This window comes from Ictalurus furcatus, chromosome 21 (assembly GCF_023375685.1).
Source record: "Ictalurus furcatus strain D&B chromosome 21, Billie_1.0, whole genome shotgun sequence".
Classification (NCBI taxonomy): Eukaryota; Metazoa; Chordata; class Actinopteri; order Siluriformes; family Ictaluridae; genus Ictalurus; species Ictalurus furcatus.
This window is the reverse complement of record NC_071275.1, coordinates 5,468,519-5,478,559: the sequence shown is the minus strand read 5'-3', so window position 1 is coordinate 5,478,559 and position 10,041 is coordinate 5,468,519.

Genomic DNA, 10,041 nt, shown 5'->3' with positions numbered 1-10,041 from the left:
GTTATTTTCCAGCTGGCCTAGATTTGTAGCGCTTGTGTTTAGAGTGGGAGGCAACACTGCATTTTGAAGAGAGTGTACAGCTAAAGCCAAGAGATTATATTCCTTTTTCTCTTTCCATTTCTTTAGTATTTGTTGGCAAAGCTAGCCAATGCAAAGCTTTTCAATTTGTATAGCAGATTTTGTAACCAAAGAGATTTCAAAGACACATTTACCTCCTCCTCTCTTTCAAATGCATGCTTTTCCCCCAGAATATAATTCGAGTATGGTGTGCAGCAGTGATAGCAATTTTTTTTTAGATTTTTATTTTATTTTATTATTATTATTTTTAGCAGTCGCAGAATATGCAGCCTCACATTTTATTTATGGTGTTTTTAGCCTAACATTCACTAAAGCATGACCTGTAGATCTGTGGTTTGTTCCAAAACGAGGACTTAAACTGTTACAATGTTGCATTTTCTCCTTGGCTCAGTTCACTTTCAGAAGGCAACATTTCAAAGCGTACCAAAATGTGTTTATGCAAGTCACATGTGAGTAAACTGTCCTCTCACTAGTCAGAGTGCGCCTGTTTATGTTCCGAGGATCCACATAGCAGTTATCCATCAAGATGGATAGACAGCAGCTCTGAAAGCTTATTGTGGCTTCCTTGTAGTTTTTATCATTTATCTAATGTATATGTTCCATGGAGCGAGTAAAGCTCATCTCTTTGAGACGCTCGCTAAACACCTTGTAAATCTTGGTGTTTTTATGCGTTTTTGTTCAGAAATATGTTTGTCAGAACAGATTTCAATGAGGCATTTTACTTCGTCATTAACTTTGGTTCAAATTAAACCATGATTCGATTCGTGTTGCAAGCCATTTGCAAAACAAACACGCTTTTTACATAAGGCAGTTCCCATCATGCATTGCTATACAGTTCGGTTTATTGGGTCAGATTGCTTTCTCACCCCAAGCGAACCGTTCCAGAGTTCGTTTGCAGTCGGGCAGTGGTCTCGGAACGACGCGGTCTCGGCTCTATTGTTTTAGTGTGGATCTGAGCGCGATTGCCATGTTCATATATGTCTAAATGAACTGAACCAAGGGAGAAAACACCAAAAAAATTAAACCAAACAAACAAGGTGTGAAAATGCCCTTATATTCTACATGCTGTAACTCAAGGTGACTCTCTAAATTCTTTGAAGATACTTAATGTTTAAATGCATATGAACATCAGTTACAATGAGATTCAGAAATAAAACACACAGCATTCACATACACATACAAACACACACATCCAGCAGATGCATCCATGAAAGCTAATAAATTAAACATCAGTGCTTATTGCAATTTTAGAAGAACTAATAATTTTTTAATTCAGTGTTAATAATGAATTTAAATTCTGTCATGAATTTAAATGTCATGTCATATTGATTCTCATTTTTTTGTTCATATTCGTTGCTGATCATGAGTTATGTATCAAATATGTAGTAATGTGCATGAGCCAACTTGTATAAAACATTATGAATTGTTGAGTGAGGTTTAGTTTAAAGGTTTCAGCTCTTCTTATTTAAACATACAAAATGAAACAGCATCCATCTCACTTATCATAATTCCTATTCATGTTACAAGAGGTCAGGATGGCGTTGCTTTTATCTAACTGCCAAAAGGAATAATGTTTTTCATGTACTGTATATTCAATTCCAGCTAGATGGGATTTGAAAGAGTAGAAGGCAGAGGGCAGATTCCAAAAAGCAAACTCAAAATTAAATCCATATGTAAAGAGTATAAAATATGAAGAGGGCTCTTCGTGTGTTGTATATAAGAAAGACAGAAAGACAGAAAGAAAGAAAGAAAGAAAGAAAGAAAAAGGTTTAGCCCATAGGACTTTTTGTAGGCGTTTTCCAGTTGACATTTGAAGATAAATTGTTGATATGTGAAATTTTGAGGGGGAAAAACTAAACTGGAGACATCTTTGACTAAATGAGGAGTCAAAAACCTTTCTTAGTTTAATACTACAACATGTCTTATGGATTTTATTGTAAATTACATCACAGGCAATTTCTTATACAATCATGTGAAAAAATAAGTACACCCCATGGAAATTGTTGTCTTTTTTGACGTATTTGGACATCTTGGACATCATCTTTGAAACAGGGCCTATTAATAAAGTTGATATACTTGAACAAAACCACATGGACAATTAGCTTTTCAATAATTTATTCAACAGAAATATCAATAGATGTTTCTGCAGAGATCATCTCCAGATCAAAAGATTTTTAAGCTCATGATAAACATTTCAGTTGACTGGTGGTGTGTGTGCGCGTGGATGTGTATATATATATATATATATATATATATATATATATATATATATATATATATATATATATATATATAAAATCCCAAAGGTGTGCCTCTGTAGCATATCTCAGTTAAGTTTCATGTCAGCATGACTGCGATTCAGAGACTAATCAGAATAATGATGCTGCACCAATATTCCCTGCCATCTTTTATGGCTTCGCTCCTCTAAACTGAGCAAACTGCTGTGGTGTCTCAGCGATATTGCATCACAGTGCAATTATAATTATAGCATACATTGAACTTTTAATCTGAAGACATATAAAACAACAAATAAGTGTTATCATAAAATGACTTCAATGATCTCAGTGCATAAGAATATTTCTTCTTAATGGGCATCTATTGGTTTCTATCTACACTCTTACTTAATATTCTCTAAATAAAACTAATGTACTGATGTACTTATGAATTTAATGAAATATATGAATAATAGATCTGTTTTTCAGATGTGCGGTTATTATCTGGTTAATTAACTGACTACATATCATAGCTTTACCTAACATTAACAATTTGTCAGACAGTATGTTGATTTAATTATGTGGAAAATAATGCAGAGAATAGGAACATGTAAAGCATCATGTAGTATTTATAGATTACTACAGGATTACAGACTCAGCCTGAAGTTTATATTCTCATATCCTGGCATTAAAACATGAAATGAAGTTGGCATAAAGTGTATCTACAGACATTTCCATCTTTTTCTTTTTTAGTACTGCTCAAAATGAACATCTGAGAGCCCTGTTATAGGTTACCTCTTGTTCACAGATTTTGTATGATCATTCAATGATGGGGGTGAAAAATAAATCCCTCCAGAATTTCCACCTTTCATATCTATTCAATTCAATTCAATTTTACTTGTATAGCGCATTTAACAATGGACATTTTCTCAAAGCAGTTTTACAGAAACATATAAACACAGGATACAAATTTTCAGTATGTGAATTTATCCCTAATGAGCGAGCCAGTGGTGACAGTGGCAAGAAAAAACTCCCTAAGATGTTATGAGGAAGAAACCTTGAGAAGAACCAGACTCAGAAGGGAACCCGTCCTCATCTGGGTTATAACAGATAGTGTGAAAGTAAAGGAAAGTTCATTATGGTTTTTATATGAAGTCTGTTTGTTGAACTAGTCCACTGTTCACTAAAGGAGACTTGAGTGCAAAATTGTATGTGGTAATTGCAGTCCCAAGGCCACAGCAGCAACCGTAGTCCTAGAAACCACAGCGAAATTGTCCATGTGAAATTGAGGTCCAAAACCGTTTCCATGGTACTTCAAGTGGTACCATCCTCAGCAATCTCCAGGCTGTAGCCTCCAGTTGATGAGAGCTCCATCCAAAGGTAGGGCATCAGGATGGATCAGGCAGATCCGGAGAGCAGAAAGGGTCAGGATCACTGGCATCTCCATGAAATCATGTGTGGTTTGATAGAAGGAGAGAGGCAGAGGGCGGTAAAGAGAGGGAGAGATTGTTAGGTATATCTGACTTAACTGGTGATTTAAATTTACATGTAACATTCACATTTGAATGTAACGGTAAACCTGGACAGAGCTGTCTGACTAGAGTTGAAAAATTAATCATAATTTAAGTTCCCAATGAATTAAGTGTTATTGTGCATTAGGTATAAGAGGATTAAATCAAAAGCGATGCATTCAATGGGGTTCCAAATTCCAATAATGTAGATGAGCTCAATTTTACTTACATTTCCTCACTTCATTGCTCCCATAACAACAACCAGAACTGTAAAAAAGACATGTCATGTCATGTCTCCATCACTGTCGAGGGGTCTTGCCACTGGAAAGGAGAAATCCTTCATTCTGATGGTACAAAGGTGCTCAAGTGACCAAATAGCCACTCCTCTTTGTTTGTATAGCTGTTTAAAAACTCATCCTCCAGGGCCTGCGATTTTAGTGGTTGTAGTAATTCATTTTCAGGTAGAAGATCTATAAGAAGATATATAAAATTCATGTTCACTACAATTATTACAATTATATCTGGATTCTTCCTAGATGGAAATCCATCATATGTAATCAGATTAGATACTGTATGTGCAACATTCTATGCACATTCACACACTCAAATGTAGGGGAAATTTAGAGTTCCCAATTTTTTTTTCGTTATTTTGGTGTTTATTTTGATTTAAAAAAAAAAAAAAAAAACAAAAAAAAAAACATGGCTGAATTTATTAATTGAAAGCTGTTTGGGCATGTGGGCATTGATCCACACACATACAGATCACATCCAAAGTTCATACCTACAAAAGCAGTCAGTTCCCAGCATTACATCCATTCATCAAAGCAAATAAATACAAATAAATTGTATTTAATTATATGACCTTAATGTAACATTAAAGCTGAAAGACTGTCAACAATACCTGTCAATGCTTTAACTGTTTTGAGCAACCTGGAGGGATTTTGAATTGAATCTGATTAACCATGAAGAGATGCATAGATTCGTATTCATTTCCATATTCATTTACATGTTCCTGTGTTGATTCTGCACAGTTGTGTCTTTGATCCCAAAGAATATTTTACATAATGATGTAATTGTGGTACGTTCAGTATGATCTAGGGATTACAAATTTGCATGAAGGTATAGTCAAGGTGGCAGTTGGTTGTGCCAATGATTGCATTCATATAAAATCCAACAAATTTACTATTTAAAATGATCTATAATAATCATATTACAATTATAATTTCTACACATTCCTTATGTCAAGATATTATTGTTATACTAGTCTGTAGATCCTGTAGTGCCTTATGTCACTTGATTCTGGCTTACCATGAACTCTACGGAGTGCACACTTTCAGTAAGAGTTACAGTATGTGGACTTGCACTGAGAATTGTGATCTCCCTTAAATGCTACTGTAATAAAACAATGAAGCCAAATAGCATCTCTGTGATTAATAACCCTGTCTTCCAGCAGCTGGACTTCCAATATGGGAACTCAGTGGAATTCCAAGTTGCATTTAAACGCTGCAGTGTGAATAAGAGAGAAAGAAAGAGCGAGAGAGAGAGAGAGAGAGAGAGAGAGAGAAAGAGAGAGAGAGAGAGAGAGCACAAGACAGAGGGAACAAAAAGGAGGGAGAGAGAGACGGAGTGAGAGCTCATCAACGGCAGCCTTTAAGCGATGAAGCTTCATAAATATTGATTAGCATCCCGGCGCTGATCGAAAGAATTGATGAGCAGCACTCAGACTCAGACGCTAATCTGTCCTTAACCAAGAGCTCTCAACTCCAAGCTCCTCTTAGTTCCATTCATCCGCTGTCCACCATTCAGCAACTTTCAACACTGGGATGAAGACTTGTGTTGATGTGTAGCTCAGCTGTAGACAAAGTGCGCACACTGTGCTCTTCTCTCAGTCTTTTGTGCTCCTCAGAGAGCCATGTGACTTGTTCCAGAGCACTCCGGAGCTTTTCCCCCTCCTCCCCTTTTGGTTTTCTTTCTGCTTTTTTTTCTTTCCTCCTCCAAGGATGAGCTGCTGAGGAGAGGAGGAGGTGCGAAGAGGTGGATATGTTTTCCGTTTCGCTCAAGTGCCGGATGGGGGTCATCAGACGCAGGATCAAGGGTATTGTGCAATGCACCACATTGGTACAAGCTTTAATGCTGGGTGGGATGTGTGTGTGTGTGTGTGTGTGTGTGTGTGTGGAAGGTGGGGTGGTGAGTGGGTCTCACTTTTTAAAGCTGCACAGAGTTGCTTTCTCTAAGTGTCTGTGTTTGATGTGCCAGTTTCCACTATTTGTATGGCAGTTAGGTAATTTGGAGCGGGTTTCAGAGATTGGTGGATTTTATGGAAGTTTGCAAGCAGCATTTTTTGGAATTTAGCCAAGAAGTTCTGGATTTTAGAGTTTTTCCACACAGTCTCATTTGATTGTAGTTGCATGTCTTCAGGACAGTTTGTACTCAATGTGTCTTTGGGAATCTTTTTGATATTTCACCTGCATCTATAAATATTAGCTTAAGGTCTAAAGTTATTATATATAAGAGGTGTGAAGTGATCTCGCAAACAGTTTTAAAGCTGATGAGGTGATTAATTGATTGATTAATCATTTTGGACAGTAGGTGATATCTTTACACTCAAATTAAAAGTGCTTTGGCTTTTTTGTAGTTTGAAGATAAAACAGGTTTTTTATGCAGTAACATAAAAAGCAATTATTAATGTGTTGGCCTGTATATTGTAAATGATTCGTCTTTAGTCTTTTTAGTGATGCTATGTACCTTTCACCTTATTAAGTGTAGAATATGAGTTGTATGATTGTGTCATACAATACATGGATGTACGTATAAAAGAACCTATCTGTAAAAATTAAGTGCTCATTCATGCACCTTCAGTAATCCCTTTATCCTGATTAGGGTTGAGGTGGATCTGTACCCTATCCAAAGAACACTAGGTGTGAGGCAGGAATACACCCTAGATGCACATACACATTCACACAATTAGGGTTAATTTAGAGTCACCAGTTTACCTACCGGCATGTTTTTGGGATGTGGAAGGAAACCGGAGAATCCAAAGAAAACCCACAAAAAGACACAAATATATACATTTTTAAATTATTATAATTTAATGGGTTTTTTTTTTTTTACATTTTCCTCCATTTCAGTGTTAAATAGTCAAAATCAAGACATTTTAAATATTAATTACATAAATAATTAGTACCAATTTAAATACAAAAATGTGATGCTTTTTGTGTATTGTAATAATGCAGGATTAGAGGATTAGAGCAAATGGATAAGGTTAAATTACATATAAAATAACTTAAGAATCATGGTCTGTGAGCACAGTCTGTATTTATTAGATTTTCTGCTAGCCAAGCCAAAAGAAATCAAGTGTATTAAAAAGCTATTTTTTTTTATCCACAGAGCAACTTACAATCTAAGTTGCAAAATCAAAAATCTGTATAGCTGGAGAGCTCAGTGGGTGTTTCATTCAGGTTTAGGGACCTTGACATGTAAAATGAAAGAAAACAATTCAAACTGCAGTATGAATCTTAACTTGTAAGAATCCACTCATTCAGTCAGCTATTGATGAGCTCAGTGTTGCAGCATAAAATACTTCATTAAAAAAATGTAAGTAAAGCATGCCAGAGATTGCTTTAACAGTGATATAATAAGCTAGGTTATGAAGATTAGATGATCACTAACTCTGCAATTTAGCAACAATCAGTACGTTTACATGGACAACAATAATCCGATATTAACCCGATTAAGACGATACTCTGATTAAGAAACTACAGCAATTTTTTAGTACCTTAATCCAATTAAAGTCATAATCGAAGTAAACACAAATCGAATGAAGACGTGGAGTACTCCTGTTTTAGTTGCATTATCGACATGTATTACAGACATGTACACACCTTAATCACACTATTAACGTCGTGTGGGAGTTTTCACCGCATTTTGTGAGAGGACATGTACACACACGGCAGTGCTCAACCGTTTGACAGTAAACAAGAGAGCACGGCTGCGTCCAAAACCGCGTACTTACCTACTATATAGTAGGAGAAATACATGTATCTCTATATATTATATAGTAGGTAAGTACGCGGTTTGGGACGCAGCCCACGATTTCAAGCAGTCGTCTATTTGCAAGTATAGCATGACAAATAATTATCTGCACTTGAAGTGTTCGTAAAAATTAAAAATAAAAACACCCAAAACTGTATACGGTACCATAACGAAGATGAACTGTATGTCGTTACGTGAAATTCTGGAGGAACGTCGGACAGCGTGGCGTGGGGACGTAATGACGTGTGCTGTTAATTGATCTATGTTCTATAACATGTAAAACAGGTACATGAAAGGAATATTCTAAAAGCGACTCATGTAAACACCTTAATCACAATATTATCTTGAATTGAAAAATGTTGTATTAACAAGTTTTACGTTTTTCATAGATGCATCTTCATAGCTACCTATGACTTTCCAATCTTACTGCAACATTCAGAGTGCTGGATTTAAAAAACAAACAAACAAACAAACAAACAAACAAAAAACCCTCTCATAACTATAACCAAAACCAAGTAATAGCTTTACATTTAAGATGGCTAGTAATTCTTGAATTGTCCGTCATTGTCCCTTGAAATATGAATTCTTAAATTATAGCAGCCAAAATCAGGTTTTACTCCAAAATATTGAAATATCTAGTTAAACAAAATACTTGATATTTAAAGATGTTGTGTTTAGTCTTCACCTTTGTGAGTGATTTCATGATACTTTAAGAGTACCAGCTATTCCTATCCTTATTTGCATGAACCATTTCTACAGCCTATGCTTACTCTGGGGTTTTGGCCAAGGGTTCACAGAGAACCTCGAATAGAGAATAAAGCAGTGAAAAGAGAAAAGATTTGTCACTTTCAGCTTTCCTCATCTAACAGTGAAAAGGATTGTCAGCTAAAGTTCTTTAACTCCTTAATCTCTGAGGCTACATTCCTCACTCTTGTAATTACATATCATTGTTAATAATTCATAGTAGTTACAGAATAATATGTTTCAGGATTAATAACTGAGTGTAAATGTAATAAATGAGTAATAAATGTCAGAATATTAACTGCACTGAATGATTAAAGGTAGATTAGTGGAATGTTGAGAAGGAGTCAAAACGTTTATACTGAAGTATAAAAACTAATCTATTATTTCAGACATTTAGTTGGAAAGAATGATATAAAAGCTGAACGAAAGCTTGGACGCATAGAAGTCAGGCTTCGTGTGCTATAATGGAAGTGGTTTAGAGCTTAATTCGTGTGTCCAATAGAATTGTATTCTCAGCATCACACATTTCTCTAAGTTTTCTGTGAAAAGGTTGGTTGATTGGTTTAGGCCAAAGTTGTGAAATTCCCATTTGTAGATTTTCTTCATTTGTATTCCATCCAGCAAAAGAAATTTCATTCAGGTTACTCATTCATATCACACAAAACTGTATATTTTGTCAGTGAACAACTTTCAAGGTTACAGCTTCATTTGACTATGACCTAGTTGTTAAAATCATAAATGTCCAAACAACTTTTTGTCTCTTCTCACTAAGCACACGCCAGCTGCAGAGCTCAGTCTCTTCAAAGATTTGAAGGAGTTTTATTAGAGAGGATTTATCAGCCGTGAGACAATGATTAGGCTGTGAGGGTTTGATGAACATGCTGAGATTGGATTGACCACTCTAGGGATTCCCGACTAAAACTCAGGCTCACTCAATTTAGTACAGAGACGACAAACTACCAGAAAGCACCACACATTACACCGTGCAACTGAAAGGAAAATTGTTGCAGCTCACAAGACCATGCCCACATCAGTCATCTAAGAGTGTGTACAATAAAACTTCAATTGAAGTCCACTAAATTCACTTTGTTACATTGTTTATACTGAGCCTTTAGCCAGCAACCATCTGGTAGCACAATGATGAAATTGTGCAGCAAGATGAAAGAGTGTGTTGTCTCACTGCACTTTTTGGTGCAAATTTTGAAAACAATTCAGTATGCATCTGTACTGGCACTTCAGGAAATGATTGAGCATGATTATGTGTTAGAGTCCTGTCTCTTGAGAAATTGTGCAGTATCTAATGAATGTGAACAAAGGCCTTTATCTTTCATCCACGTTGTGAAGCTTTATCCTGAAATGGTGCTACAGCAGGTGATTTATGACTTGCGCACACACTATGTGACAACACGAGAGCGCTTCAGGGCCCTCCGCCTTCCTTTCTTGGCTTTCATGTCGCAGTGTTT